Source organism: Orycteropus afer, unplaced genomic scaffold (genome assembly GCF_000298275.1).
Source record: "Orycteropus afer afer isolate SDZICR_OR568_19922 unplaced genomic scaffold, OryAfe1.0 scaffold00149, whole genome shotgun sequence".
Taxonomy (NCBI): domain Eukaryota; kingdom Metazoa; phylum Chordata; class Mammalia; order Tubulidentata; family Orycteropodidae; genus Orycteropus; species Orycteropus afer.
In genome coordinates this window covers 2007945-2024483 of record NW_006921736.1, presented here as the reverse complement: position 1 = coordinate 2024483, position 16539 = coordinate 2007945, and positions in this window count along the sequence as shown.

The following is a 16539-nucleotide window of genomic DNA, read 5'->3' as shown; positions in this document are numbered from 1 at the left end:
TTCTGCTGTGCATGGAGTCACTATGAGTCGGAAATGACTCAATGGCACCTAACAACAACAACAACAACAACCTTAAGTCAAGTTGGAGTACAAGACCTGCCTTGGTATAATGTAGAAGAAGGTATCCAGAGGCTTAGGGAAATTGGCCTGTTAGAATGGATTTATCAGATTAGACCCCTAGAGCCAGAAATGGAGAATCCAGAAGACACACCTTTGACCAGTACCATGAGGAATAAATTTGTGAAGGGAGCTCCAGCATCCATGAAGACTGCTGTTATTGCTATTTTATGTAAAACTGATTTGACAGTGGGAACTTCCCTAATTGAACTAAAACACTTAACTACGATGGGGCTGATAGTACCCTGTGGTAGTAGGGGCCAAATGGCAACAGTTAATCGACAAAGGCAAGGTGGGCATGGTTACCATAATGGACAGCAGAGACGAACAGTAATCAGAATAGTCTGACTCATGTGGAATTATGGCATTGGCTACTTGCACATTGTGTTTCTGGTAGTGAAATACATGGCAAACCTACTAAGTATTTACTTGATCTGTATAGACAGAAGAATTCTAGGTCACATGAACAGCAGCCTAGATTGAACCACCAGAATACAGAGTCAAAGCCTCTCCATCAAATCCCAGACTTGAGTCAGTTTACAGACCTACAATCTCTTGAATGAAGAGCAGGCCAGGTCCCTTTGAGGAAGGACCCCACTACATTGTCAAAAATTTATAGTCAGGATTTCTGCTAGCCTTCCCCAAAAGGATCTGAGGCCTTTTACGAGAGTGCCTCTTCATTGGCAAAAAGGAAATAATCAGACTTTTTGGGGATTACTGGACACTGGCTCTGAACTGACACTAATTTTAGGAGACCCAAAATGTCATTGTGGTCCACCAGTCAGAGTGAGGGCATATGGAGGTCAAGTTACTGATGGACTCTTAGCTAAGGTAAGTCTCACAGTGGGTCCAGTGGGTCCTCGAACCCATCCTGCAGTGATTTCCCCAGTTCCAGAATGCATAATTGGAATAGATACACTGAGCAATTGGCAGAATTCCCACATTGGGTCCCTGACATGTGGAGTAAGGGTTATTATGGTAGGAAAAGCCCAGTGGAAGCCATGAGAACTGCCTCTACCTATAAAAATAGTAAATCAAAAGCAATACCTTATCCCTGGAGGGGTTGCGGAGATTACTGCCACCATCAAGGACTTGAAGGATTCCCACTACATCCCCATTTAATTCACCTATTTGGCCTGTGCAAAAAAAAAAAAAAACAGATGGATCTTGGAGAATGACAGTAGATTATCATAAACTTAATCAGGTGGTGACTCCAATTGAGCTGCTGTTCCTGATGTGGTTTCATTGCTTGATCAAATTAGTACATCTCCTGGTACTTGGTATGCAGCTATTGATCTGGCGAATGCCTTTTTCTCAATACCAATTTCACAGGACCATCAGAAGTAGTTTGCCTTCAGCTGGCAAGGCCAACAATATACTTTCACAGTGCTTCCTCAGAGGTATATCAACTCCCCGGTACTATGTCATAATTTAGTCTGTAGGGATCTTGATCACCTTTCTCTTCCACAAGACATCACACTGGTCCATTATATTGATGACATTATGCTGATTGGTTCTAGTAAGGAAGAAGTATAGATGACTCTAGACTTATTGGTGAGACATATGCATGCTAGATTTTGGAAAATTAACCCAACAAAAATTCAGGCACCTTCCACCTCAGTGAAATTCCTAGGGGTTCAATGGTGTGGGGCATGTTGAGATATTCCAATTAAAGTGAAGGATAAGTTATTGCATCTAGTTTAACACACAATTAAAAAGGAGGCATAATGTCTGGTGGGCCTCTTTTGATTTTGGAGGCAACATATCCCTCATTTGGGTGTGTTGCTGCAACCCATTTATCAAGTGACTCAGAAAGCTGCAAGTTTTCAGTGGGGCTCAGAAAAACAGAAGGCTCTGCAACAGGTTCAGGCTGCCATGTAGCCTGCTCTGCCACTTGGGCCATATGATCCAGCTGATCCAATGGTACTTGAAATGTCTGTAGTAGATAGAGATGCTGTTTGGAGTCTTTGGCAGGTCCCTGTTGGTGAATCACAACACAGATGCTTAGGATTTTGGAGCAAAGCCCTGCCATGATCTGCAGATAACTATTCTCCTTTTGAAAAACAGCTATTAGCTTGTTATTGGGCTTTAGTAGAGACTGAACGTCTAACTGTGGGCCACCAAGTCACCATGAGGCCTGAGCTGTCCATCATGAACTGGGTGTTGTCTGTCCAACAGAGTCATAAAGTTGGACATGCACAGCAGCACTCCATCATTAAATGGAAGTGGTATATCAGAGATCGAGCTCAAGCAGGACCTCAAGGCACAAGTAAGTTGCTTGAGGATGTGGCCCAAATGCCCATGGTCTCCACTCCAGTCAAATTACCTTCTCTCTCCCAGTCTGCACCTATGGCCTCATGGGGAGTTCCTTATGATCAGTTGACTGAGGAAGAGAAAACTTGTGCCTGGTTTACATATGGTTCTGCACAATATGCAGGCACTACTTGAAAGTGGACAGCAGCAGCACTGCAGCCCCTTTCTGGGATTTCCTTGAAGGACAGTGTTGAAGGGAAATCCATCGCCAGATGTCAAGCTGTACATATGTCTGTTCACTTTGCATGGAATAAGAAATGGCCAGATGTGCAATTATATATGGATTCATGGGCTGTGGCTAATGGCTTGGCTGGATGATCTGGGACTTGCAAAGACCATGATTGGAAAATTGGTGACAAGGATGTATGGGGAAGAGGTATGTAGATAGATCTCTCTGAATGGGTGAAAAGTGTAAAGATATTTGTGTCTAATGTGAATGCCCACCAAAAGGTGAACTTGGCAGAGGAGGACTTTAACAATCAGGTGGATAGGAGAACATGTTCTGTGGAAACCAGCCATGGTGTCAGGGATGGACTTTATTCATGTTTCAGCAAGATGGACTCCCACTTACCAACGCTGATTTAGCTACCGCCACTGCTGAGTGCCCAATCTGCCAGCAGCAGAGACCAACACTGAGTCCACAATATGGAACCATTACTCAGGGTGATCATCCAGCAACCTGGTGGCAGGTTGATTACATTGGACCACTTCCATCATGGAAAGGACAGCATTTTGTTCTTTCTGGAATAGATACGTATTCTAGACATGCATTCACCTTCCCTGCACGCAATGCTTCTGCCCAAATTACCATCTGTGGACTTACAGAATGCCTTATCCACCATCATGGTATCCCATTGCTTCAGATCAAGGGACTCACTTCACAGCAAATGAAGTATGGCAATGGGCCTATGCTCATGGAATTCACTGGTCTTACTATGTTCCCCATCATCCTGAAGCAGCTAGCTAGCTTGACAGAACTATGGAATGGCCTACTGAAAATACAATTCTGCTGCCAGTACCATGTTCCCCATCATCATGAAGCAGCTGGCTTGATAGAACAATGGAATGGCCTACTGCAAACACAGTTCCAGTGCCAGCTAGGTGGCAATACCTTGAAGGGTTGGGGCAATGTTCTCCAGGAGGCTGTATATGCTCTAAACCATCATCCAATATATGGTTCTGTTTCTCCAATAGCCAGGATTCATGGGTCCAGGAACCAAGGGGTGGAAATGGGAATGGTACCACTCAATATTACCCTTAGTGACACACTCAAAAATTTTTTGCTTCCTGTCCCTGCTACCCTATACTCTGCAGGTCTGGAGATCTTAGTCCCAAAGGGAGGAACACTCTGACCTGGAGACAAAATACTGATTGCACTGAATTGGAAATAAGAATGCCACCTGGTCATTTTGTCTTTCTCATGCCTCTGGATCAACAGACAAAGAAGGGCATTACTGTACTATCTAGTGTGATAGATCCTGATTACCAAGGGGAAATTGGATTGACATTACATTATGGAGGTAAAGAAGAATATGTCTGAAATACAGGAGATTCTTTAGGATGCCTCTTAGTACTACCATGCCCTGTGATTAAAGTCAATGGAAAATTAAAGCAACCCAATTCTGATATGACTGCTAATGGCCCAGAACCTTCAGAAATGAAGGTTTGGGTCACCCCACCAGGCAAAGAACCATGACCAGCTGATGTGCTTGCTGAGGGCAAGGGAAATACAGAATGGGTGGTGGAACAAGGTAGCTCTGAATATCAGCTACGACCATGTGACCAGTTGCAGAAACGAGGCCTGTGATTGCTATATTTCTTCTTTATATATGTGCATCAAATATTTTTGTTTCCTTCTGTTATGCACTTTGAAATGTAAATAAGGTTAATGCATTTTGGTTGTACGTGTATTAGCATATCATGTTAGGTGCAAATAAATATTACTTTATAATTATCCTTGTTTAGAGATTATATATGATTAAGATGTTACAACTGCCAAGTTTACTAGAGGTGGACTGTGACAGTTGGAACTGTGTGTCAACTTGGCTGGACCACAATTTTGTGTGGTTTAAGCTATTGTGATGTGGGTTGTTCCAATGATGGCATCAGATGTATATGTTTTGAGCAGGCAATCTGGTGAAAGGGAGTTTCCCTAGGGGTGTGGCCTGCTTCCAGTATATTTATGGACATCCTGGGAAAAGAGACACTCTTCTGTGGATCAAGATTCTATTGTGCTGCCTACAACCATCTGGGAGCAAACAATTCACCATTCAGCCTGGAGATCTTGGATTCATCCTTCGTTGGAGTCAACAGGCAGGCCTGCCAACCTTGAGCTCCTCAGCCCCTGCAGCTGCGTGAGTTGGGATAACGTTTGATCCAAGAACTTTGGACTTGGCAGCTTCTATAAGTGTGTGAGCCATTTTTCTAAGATAAATTTCTCTTTCACCATATATATAAGCTTTATGGTTTTGTTTCTCTAGACAATCCAGTCTAACACAGCGAGTAATACGCTAAGTATTTTATTAAAATACATTTTTCTTGATTTTAAAATTCTTTTAATATGGTTACTAGAAAACTTAAAATAATATGTATGGCTCCCATTATATTTTTATTGTACAGCTCTAGAGTTTTCATTTTTTTCTTCAGCATAGTTCTCTGATGTCACTCTTTAGTTACCATGTTTTCCCTTTTCAAAATGGATAAATCTTCTGTGAGTACTTAAAAATTCATTTTAACATAGATTGTGAGAATGGCACTAGACCAGGCAGTGTTTCGTTCTGCTGTACACAAAGTTGCTATGAGTCAGAACTTACTCGACAACACCTAACAACAGCAGCATCTATTTAATTGCTTCTTTAACACTCGATACTTTTATCTAGACCACTCTTAAGCTAGTTAAAAATGAAATCTTCCTAGATATTTGAAATGACTTTCAAATCAGAATTTCAGATGTGTTTTACAATTCTCATGTGTTCTAAAAGAACAAAATAGAGGGAGAATGTTAGATCACAAATATTATCTTTCAAGGTAAGAACTTAATGGCAAAATAAAATTTATTTATTGGGATCTGCTTGAATGAAGTTCTGCTTGAATTTCCTCATCTGCATGTTAGGCTAATAGTAATACATATTTAATAGCATCTTTCAAGGATCAGATGAGTTAATACACATTAAACACCTAGAATAGAGCCTGCTATAGAATAAGCAATATTAGCTTTTATTTTACTGTAAGTTTTCATTGAAGAAATCCTACAGATCGATATATTCCCAAATGATCTGTATCACCATGGAACTTCGTAGCTAATATGGAAGTGATTATTAATAAAAAGAGAGTTGTAGAATATTATCTAATAATGCTTTATTTTTGCAAATTTATAGTTCTGTTGTTCTTGGAATTATAGAACTCAATGCTTAAAAATAAATTATAGTTATTATCCAGTCAAACTCTCTTACTTAAGTGGTGAAAAAGATGTCACTCAGAGAAGTTAAGAAACATGTCCTATACTCAAATAGTTACTTAGGAGATGGGTAAGTAAGTCAGCTGATCTCTGACAAGGGCCCAAAATCCATTAAATGGGGAAGAGAATGTTTGTTTAATAAATGGTGCTGGCAAAACTGGAGATCCATTTTCAGAAAAATGAAACAAGATCTGTACCTCACACCACACACAAAAACGAACTCCAGATGGATCAAAGACTTAAACCTAAAACTATACAGTTCCTCAAGGAAAATTTAGGGGCAATTTTAGGGGTCCTAATATATGGCATAAACAGACTATCAAGCATAACTCAAAATGCACAAAGAGCAGAGGAGAAACCAGATGATTGGGACCTTCTAAAAATTAAATTTTTATGGGCTTCCAAAACTTCTCCAAAAGAGTTAAAAGAGAATCTACAGATTAGAAAAAAATATTTGGTAATGACATATCTGAAAAGGGACTTATCTCTAGAAGCTATAGAAAACTCCAACACCTCAATAACAATAAGACAAACAATCCAAAAAAATGGTAAGAAGACATGAATAGACACTTCATCAAGGAGGATATTCAAGTGGTCAACAAACATATGAAGAAATGCTCATGATCATTAGCTATTAGAGAGATGCAAATCAAAACAACAATGAGATATCATCTTGCTCCAGCACTAGTAGCAAAGTTCAACAAGACAGAAAAAAAACAAATGCTGGCGAGGTTGTGGAGAGATTGGGACTCATACACTGCTGGTGGGACTGTAAAATGGTACAACCATTGTGGAAAGCAGTATAGTGATTCCTTCAAAAGTTGGAAATAGAAATACCATTTGACCCAGACATTCCATTACTAATATATACCCTAAAGAAGTGAGAGCCATGACAAGAACGGATATATGCACACCCATGTTCATCACAGCACTATTTACAATAGCCAAAAGATGGAAACAACCTAGATGTCCATCAACTGAGGAATGGATAACCAAACTATGGTTCATACACACAATGGAATACTATGCAATGCTAAAGAATAATGTAGAATCTGCAAAACACTGCATAACGTGGATGAACTTGGAGGACATTATGCTGAGTGAAATAAGTCAAGCACAAAAGGAAAAATATTGTATTAGTCCATTATTGTAAAAGTTAAGGAAAGTTTTATCTCTAGAAGGAAATTTTCTTTATTGGTTACTGGGGTGGGAGGGGAGGGGAGGAAATGCTGTTAGATAGATACAGATAAGTACTGATTTGGGTAAAGAGAAGGGCAATGTACCAAATGTGAGTGATCAATATGGCAGCATTGAGGATGATAAAGACACAGAGAGGTACATGGGAAGTACAGACAACAAAGATGAACCCTTTTGCACATACAGTACTGCATTGTCAGTGAAGGTAAACATGGGTATATGGGTGGATAGAGGGGTGGACAGGCTGAAATATTAGGTATGTCTATGAAATGGGGAGCATATCCAAGAACATGTATAGGGTTGGCTGACAATGGTCCTATAAGTTTATGTGAATGATCCAAATTCTCAGGTGTATAGTAGAGCTGACAAGGGGCAAGGCTGTGGTCACTGCTTGGTCACAGCCAGCTACCCAGAGGGACCGAGTAGTTGAACTTGTGGGCATGGGACCATAGTCGCAGGGGACATCAAGCTCAATTGGCATAACATACTATACAAAACATTGTTCCACCTCCTACTCTGGCGAGTAGCGACTGGAATCTTAAAAGCTAGCAAGCTGCCATCTAGATGCAATGATGGGTCTCTCCTCATCCAGAGCAAAGAAGAATGAAGAAAACCAAAAATTCATGGAAAGAATTAGTCCTAATGACTTGTACACCATCTGATCTGCAGCCTATACGACTATGAGATCAGAAGAACTAGATGTGCTACTACTACCACTATCAACCACTTGGAAGGGGATCTATGTAGGAGATCCTTGATAGAAAGGGAGAACAATGTGGAACAAAACTCAAAATCATTTGGAGAAACAAGAAAAAAAAAGTGTGGTACCAAGTTTGCTGGTCTGATAGAGCCTGGTGGAACCACTGAGACTATGGCCCCTAGCTGCCCTTCGGGTCTGGAATTGAACCCACACCCGTGGTTTCCAGCCAAACAAAAGACAGGCATAGGAGCTGAACATTTGCCTGAGGTAGATACACTCCTTGGAGAGAACAATCATGGGAGAAAAAAGGGCTGCTTATGCACAGGGAGACAGCTCAGGGGGCAGGAGTGCACGGAGGGATGGACACTGGGAAGGGGTAACTATGGGGAGGAAGTGGGAGGGGAGCTATTGCATTGTGGTAAACTGTGGTCAATGTCATGAGACAAAGTGTATGTGAACTGCTGAATGGAAAGTGAATCTGCTCTGTAAATCTTCATCCAAATCACAATTTAAAAAAAAAAAGAGAGATGGGTAAGTAATAGTGGCATTTTATTCAGCAATTGCCACAGGCCAGGTCTTTGATGACAATATCTTGTTCAATCCTCAGAACAATGAACTGAAGTAGATACTGTTACTGTTCTCATTGCATGGGTGAGAAAATTAAATATGAAAGAAATTGAGTTAGTTCTCCAAGGTTACATATCAGGTAGACTGAGAGTCATTGTATGAGCTCAATTTGATATTGACACTAGTGGGCTTGACACTGTGTCATGTTGCCTTCCTTATTAGTTTTCCTTTTTTTAAGCAAAGTGATAAAATAAGGGAATTAAATACCCTCTGTATCTCTTTTTGGTCAGTCTTGGATGAAGGTGAATTGAAGGTGTTTGTCATATCTAGACTCTCAGTGGTTGTAAATGTTGTATTGTTTCCGGCAGGCTTGTTGTTGTTGATAAGTGTCATCAAGTAAATTTTTGACTTCCAGCTTAACTGCTGTGCCTCCAGGGATCCTCTTCCTGGAGTTTAGAATTCTGAATTCAGGGTGTCAGTGCAGTCATGCTCTTTATGAAGGCTCTTAGGGGGAAGAGCCTTCCTTGTCTCTTTCAGCTTCTGGTAGCCCCAACAATTCCTTGTCTTGTGGCAGCATAACTCTGGTCTCTGCCTCCATCATTACATGGTATTATTTGCTCTGTGTTCCTTATCCTCTTATTAAAAGGATACCAGTCATGTTCAATTAGGGCCCATTCTAGCTTTGTCTGAACTCATGTTAACTTAAATAATATCATCTTCAAAGACCCTATTTCCAAACCTAGTTACATTCACTGGTACCTGAGGTTAGAAGTTCAATATATCTTTTTAAGAACATAATACATAAGAAATACCAAGTTTCATCATTAAGAAACACTGGGCAGATGCTCCAGGGAGGCCCTTAATGTGCTCGGTTTCAGCAGGAATAAACATACAGAATGAAGAATTAACTGAGTTAGAATGGACTACTACTGATACATTTTGTTGAATGACATGTAGATTGTCTTAAGGTACAAACAGAGATAATACGTGAAATGGAGTGTGAAAATGACTTTTTCTTCTTCTCTGTCTAAAGAACTAAGAGCGTAACTTTAACTTCTACCAGAATCATTAAATTACCCAAGAAATCTCAGGTCCTTTAATCTGACAGACACAAAAGTAATGAATCAAAATAATTTTAACATTGACAAAGAAAATGAAATTAATTACCTTTTGAGTAAATGAAAAAAAAAATTATTATTAAACTTCAAAATCTATCTTAAATAATTCATCTAAAGTAATATGAGATCTGTGAGGCCAATAATTTGATAGACAAATTTGATTTGTAGATGACATGATGAATACCTTGGATCTTTCTAGTTGAGGGAAAAAAGTATACAGGTATAAATCACTCAGCCCTACATTGAGGAGGTAGGAAGTAGAATGGAAGATGAGCAAAATTTATTCAAATAAAAAATATTATTTCTAGATTGTTGTGGTGTAGTGCCTAAGGCATCTGACTGCTAACCAGAAGGCTGGCGGTTCAAACTCACCAGCCACTCCTCAGAGGATTGGGTAATCTACTTTTGTAGAGATACTGCCTCAGAAACCCAAGGAGGGGTCACTATGAGTGGGATCCTACTTGACAACAGTGAGTTTGGTTTTTGGTTTCATTGGGTCCAATGAGTACAAAATAAGAAAATTCACATAAATAGAGGCTACTCCTTAAAAAAATAGGTATATTAATTTCCTCTTTCTGCTGTACCAAATTACCACTGACATACTAGCTTAAAAACAACACCAGCTAATTACCTTACAGTTCTGTAGATCAGAAATCTCACTGGACTAAAATCTGACTCATGTCAACAGGGCCTTGTTACCTTTTCCACTTCTAGAGTCAGCCTGCATTTCTCGACTTGTGGCCCCATTCCTCTATCTTTAAATTCAGCAGCACAGCATCTTCGAATCCCTCTCTGAATTTCACGTTCTCTCTCTTCCTCTTCTGCTTCCATTTCCCTTTTGTAAGGACCTCAATATAATGAGCCTTCATCACAGAGACACACTCTCCATCAATGTCTTCCCTATGTTCAACTGTTCCCATGTCTCTCTTTCCACTTCCTCTATCAGCACTCTTGGTAGCCTCAAGTCCTTCAGATTAGTGCTTTTCTCATTTAGATAAGTTACCATTTTATTGTACTCCATTATCATGCAAGAAGATGAGCCATCAGGAGTCATATCTATCAGAGATGAAGTTTGTATAGTCATGTGTTCTCTTGGGACTTTTGGCTGATCCATATATAATCTTGCAGTGATGCCATAGGATCCTTTTTCTTCATGATAGGTGTGTATCAACACTGGTGTTGTTCATTCTATCTTCTCCACACAGTTCCTACTTTTCATAGAGCTACCTGGCTTAATGTTCATTCTCCATTTCCATTTTCTATGTGTACAGATGCACACAATATCTGGGTGTATGCAGATGCTTACAATGTACTTGAATGTGTATGCAGATGTCCATAATATCTGGATGTGTTTGCAGAGACATGTACATATAATTATATGTAATTTATGCAAGAGAAGATTCACTGAAGAGAAGAATACTATCTGGTACTTGAACTATCTGGTACTTGAACTACACAGTCTGAAGACTTTAAAGATGAACTGTATAGAACAAATTATGATGGAATTATATAGACGGTTTCTCAAAAGACATTGGTGCATGGAAGACTAATCTCTCTGCATAGGTATTAAGCATTGTTGTCTGGACCCAGATAGTTCTCACTGACAGAAGGTAAATCTTAACACAGGATCCCAGGAATGTTTGAACACCAATGAGTCAGCTCATGGGAATACTGCAATCTCATATTGAAAGAGATCACTGCTGGTGCACTAATAGTAGCCACTAGTTGTTATTTTACCTCATATTTTTTCATGTACTATAAACTGTGTTGTGAGATAAGTAGGTGTATAAACATTATGATCAGACCCAACAAATAGTAACTTTTCCTGTTGAAGTTTGGTAAATAATTTAATAAATCTCCTACAGAGTCCCATGGAAGTCCAAATAAATCAGCAGATTTTCGGTTTAGCTGTTTAGTACTCTTAATGAATCCTTACTGTCTACAAATATCTACTGTTTACACTTGCCTGGGATCTCTAAAACATTATAAGATAAAATGAATTTTCTGTTCTTTGGTGAATGGCTGTCATAGAATTAAAGTTTTTCATGCATTTCATATTTGAGCAAATGACTTCTATTCGTCAGTCTCTTGTGGGAAAGGAGAAATAGGTGGAGCTGTATTTAATGGTATGCTGTCTTGTCTAGATTGAATTTGTTATGAATTGCATGGTTCTCAATTGTACTCTCATGCATCCTTAAAACAAACCACAGACTCTATGGGACACATATTTTGTTCTTTGCTGAACACTGAGAGTGTATAAATGATGATTTAAAGGCCATGAAACTGAAATTGCTAGACGGCTACAAATAGTATGTTTATTTTCTTTAGAAACATAAAAGAAATCTTGTTTTGAATATCCTTAAAAGTTGGTTAAGAGTGCCTTTCAAGTCACTATAGAAAAGCAGCTCTACAGGAAAAATAAATATGTATCTATTCGCTTTGCTAAAATGTACCCAGATTTCCAATTATAAAATTCTTGTAAAGCCAATGATTTCCTTCTTTTAGAATCACTTAAAACAAGTGGTAAGAATTATATTGTTATTTAATAGGGAATATTCATGTATATAGAATGGATTTCTGTCTAAACTTGGGAGAATGCAGAATGTAACATAATTCTACTTGAACTTGTTGGAGAATTTGTGACAAGGAATGAAAACAACATAGAAAACAAAGACAGCTAAGCTCCTTCAGCAAATCTCTGTTGAGGTTCTACCAGGGCTGGACATTACTCTATGCATCAGGGATACAATCCAGCATGCTGGACAATGTCCCTGCTTTGATAGCACTTACACTCTAGTTGAGGATATGGACAAAACTCATAAACAAACTGATATGTAATATACTACCAAGCAGTTACTTATAGTGCTAGGAGGAAAATTAAAGCAAGGTCGGGGCAGAAAGTGACAGGAGTATGACCTGAATGCCTTAGGTTTTAATTTTTTTTCTCTTGAGGATCTATTTAAGTCACAGAATAATAAATAAATATATATTTATTTTTAATTTATATTATTATTTGAGTGAAAGTTTACAGAGCAGATTCACTTTCCATATAGCAGTTCACATATACTTTGTGGCATTATGTTGAGTACAATGTACAGCAATGCAAAAGTTCCCTTCCCACTTCATGCCCATAGTTACATCTTCCCTGTGTCCCTTCCTCCATGCACTCTTGCCCCTTGAGTTGTCTCCCTGTGCATACACAGCCCTTCTATTTTCCCTTGATTGTTCTCTACAATGAGTGTATCTACCTAGTCTAAATGTTCAGCTCATATGCCTGTCTTTTGTTTGGCTGGAAGCCACAGGTGTGTGTTCAATTCCGGACGTGAAGGGCAGCTAGGGGCCACAGTCTTAGTGATTCCATCAGGCTCTATCAGACCAGCAAACCTGGTCCCCTTTTTTTAAAAAATGATTTTGAGTTTTGTTCCACATTGTTCTCCCACTGTATTTAGGATCTCCTACATAGATCCCCCTCGAAAGGGTTGACAATGGTAGCTGGTCACCATCTTAGTCTTCTGGCCTCATAGTCATATAGGCTGAGGATCACATGGTATACCAGTCACTTAGACTAACTGTTTCCATGAATCTTTGGTTTTCTTCATACTTCTTCACTCTAGACAAGGAGAGACCCATTGTTGCATCTAGATGGCTGCTTGCAAGCTTTTAAGATCCCAGTTGCTACTCGCCAAAATAGGAGGTGGGACAATGTTTTGTACAGTATGTTATGCCAATTGAGCTTGATGACCCATGCTACTATTAAATTAATTATTAATTAATAATTGGTCCTGAGCCAACAGGTCCAACTATTCACTCACTCTGGGTAGCTGGCTGTGACCAAGAAGTGACTACAACCTTGTCCCTTGTCAGCTCTACTCTATACCTGGGAATTCTTAAAGAACATACCAATGCACTTGTAGAAGCATTATCTGCAAATCCTATACATGGTCTTGGGTACACTCCCCACTTTATAGACATACCTAATAGTTCAGCCTGTCCACCCATCTATCCACCCTTATACCCATGTTTGCCTTCACTGACAATGCAGTACTGTATGTGCAAAAGGGTTCATCTTTGTTGTCTGTACTTCCCGTGTACCTCTCTATGTCTTCCTCTTCCTCAATGCCACCATGTTGATCACTCACATTTGGTACAATGCCCTTATCTTCGCTCAAATCAGTACTTGTCTCTACCTATGTAACAGTGTTTCCCACAATCCCCTCTCACCCCTGGTAATGAACAAAGAAAATTTCCTTCCATATATAAACCTTTCCTTGACTTTTTACAATAATGGACTAATAAAATATTTCTCCTTCTGTCATTGACTTATTTCACTCAGCATAATGTCCTCCAAATTCATCCACGTTATGTGCTATTTTGCAGATTGCACATTATTCTTTAGGGTTGTATAATATTCCACTGTGTGTATGTACCATAGTTTGCTTATCTATTCTTCAGTTGATGGACACCTAGGTTGTTCCCATCTTTTGGCTATTATAAATAGTGCTGTGATGAACATGGGTGTGCATATGTCTATTCTTTCCCTGACTTTCACTTCTTCAGGATATATACCTAGCAATGGAATGGATGGGTCAAATGGCATTTCTAATTCCAACTTTTTAAGGAATTGCCACACTGCTTTCCACAGTGGTTGTACCATTTTACAGTCCCACCAGCAGTGTATGAGAGCCCCAATCTCTCCGCATCCTCGCCAGCATTTATTGTTTTCTGTCTTGTTGAGCTTTGCTACTAATGCTGGTGCAAGATGGTATCTCACTGTTGTTTTGATTTGTATCTCTCTAATGGCTAATGACTGTGAGCATTTCTTCATATGTGTTTGTTGCCTGCCTGAATATCTTGTTTGGTGAAATGTCTATTCATGTCTTCTCCCAATTTTTTAATTGGATTATTTGTCTTTTTGTTGTTGAGATATTTGAGTTTTCTATAAATTCTAGAGATCGGTCCCTTGTCAGATATGTCATTGCTGAATATTTTTTCCCAATTTGTAGGTTCTCTTTTGTCTCTTTTGGAAAAGTCTTTGGAAGTACATAAAAATTTAATTTTGCTATCACTGACTGCATTGTACTTCAGGACAGATCTTGGAATCTGTTTTTTTTTTTCTTTTAATGAATGTGACACCATGCCTATTCAATTTGTCATTCCTGGCCTAGTAGATCATATGATTGTCTGATTCAAAATAGCCAGTACCAGTTCATTTCAGCTCACTAATGCCTAGGATATCAATTTTTTTATGTGTTCCATTTTATTTGTGACAACTTCCAAATTTCCTACAGTCATATGTTGTACATTCCACATCCCAATTATTAATGAATGTTTGCAGCTGTTTCCTCTCGTTTTGAGTTTTGCCACATCAGCAAATGAAAGTCTCAAAAACTACTCACTCCATCTACATCATTAACATCTACTTTATTTTGAGGCAGCTCTTCCCCAGTCACATTTTGAGAGCCTTCCAACATGAGAGTCTCATCTTGCAGTATTATATCAGACAATGGTTCATTTTCCAGTACTGTATCAGATAAATGGAGCTCTGGTGGCACATTGCCTAAGGCATTTGACTGCTAACCAGAGAGTGGTGGTTCAAACCCACCAGCCACACTGTGAAAGGAAGACTGGGCAATCCACTTCCATAAAGATTTACTGCCTCGGAAACCTAGTGGGGGTCGCTGAATTAGAATTGACTCAATGGCAGTGGGCTGGGTTTGGTACATCAGATAATGTTTCACTGCTATTCATAATGTTTTCAGTGATTGATTTATTCAGAAGTGGACCACCACATCCTTCTTCCTAGTCTGCCTTAGTCTAGAAGCTCCACTGAAAGGTAACAAGCTAGGGTTATCATGCTGATATTTGAAATTCTGGTGGTATAGTTTCTAGCATCATAGCAACAGACAAGACACCACAATATGACAAAATGACAGAGAAGTGGTAGAATAAAAACGACTTTGTAGAGCTGTAGAAATTTGGGACACAATGAGCTTGATCTAATGCACCCGATTTCTACATGGCCCTTTTGAATAGCCTGCTCTCCTTCTCCAAAAGAAGGAAAAAACACTACAGAACAATGTCTTTTTTTTTTTTTTTTTTAATGAAGCTCCTCAAATTCTTCTAGCCTCCTGCTTGTATTTAGACTATAGGAAAGGTATGGGAGTGGGAGAGGCAAAGAATCAAAAAACCCACTGCTGTTGATTCAATTTTGACTCATAGCTGCCCTTTAGGACAGAGCAGAACAGCCCCATAGGGTTTTCTAGGCTGTCAATATTTACAGAAGCAGACTGCTACATCTCTTTCCCACAGAGCAACTGGTGGATTTGAACCTCCAACCTTTCCATTAGCAGCTGAGTGTTTAAACATTGCATCACCAGAGCCAGGTCTTAAGACATCCTATATGTACTCTCTTGGCTGGCTCCCTTTTCTTTTTCTTTTTCTTTTTTTTTTTTTTTTAATTTTATTGTGCTTTGGGTGCAAATTTACAGAATAAATTTGTTTTACATTCAACAGTTTGTGTACATGTGATTTCACTTCCCGATTACTATCCCTGACCATAACAAACTCTCCTCCCCTCCCATCCATGGGACTATCCCCTCCCTGTGCCGTTCTTAACTATGCATTCCTGACTGTCCAGCTTTCCTTCTATGTGAATGCTGTCCCTCTGGTGTCTCATGGCAGATTGCTCATTTCCCTAGAGTAGGTGGGTACATTGCCCTGGGGTGGGTGTTCTGCATGTAGGTCTTTCTACTGTTGGGCTGAGAGCCAATCTATGGGAGTGAGTCCATTTCTAGGCCCAAAGGATAACCTGGGCCATAGTCTTAGAGGTTCCACCAGACTCAACCCAACCAGTGATTTTGGTTATTTTTGTGTTTTTGAATTTTGTTCAACATTTTCCCTCCCACTCTATCCAGAGTCTCCAGTTTTGATCCCTTTCCAAGTGGTTGGCATAAATAACCGGGCCTGGTCTGGGGGTTATGAAGGCTGAGGTCCTTGTGGTCCATTATATCCTTGGACTAATTGTTTCCAAATGCCTTTGATTTTCTTTACTCTTCTTTGCTTCAGATGAG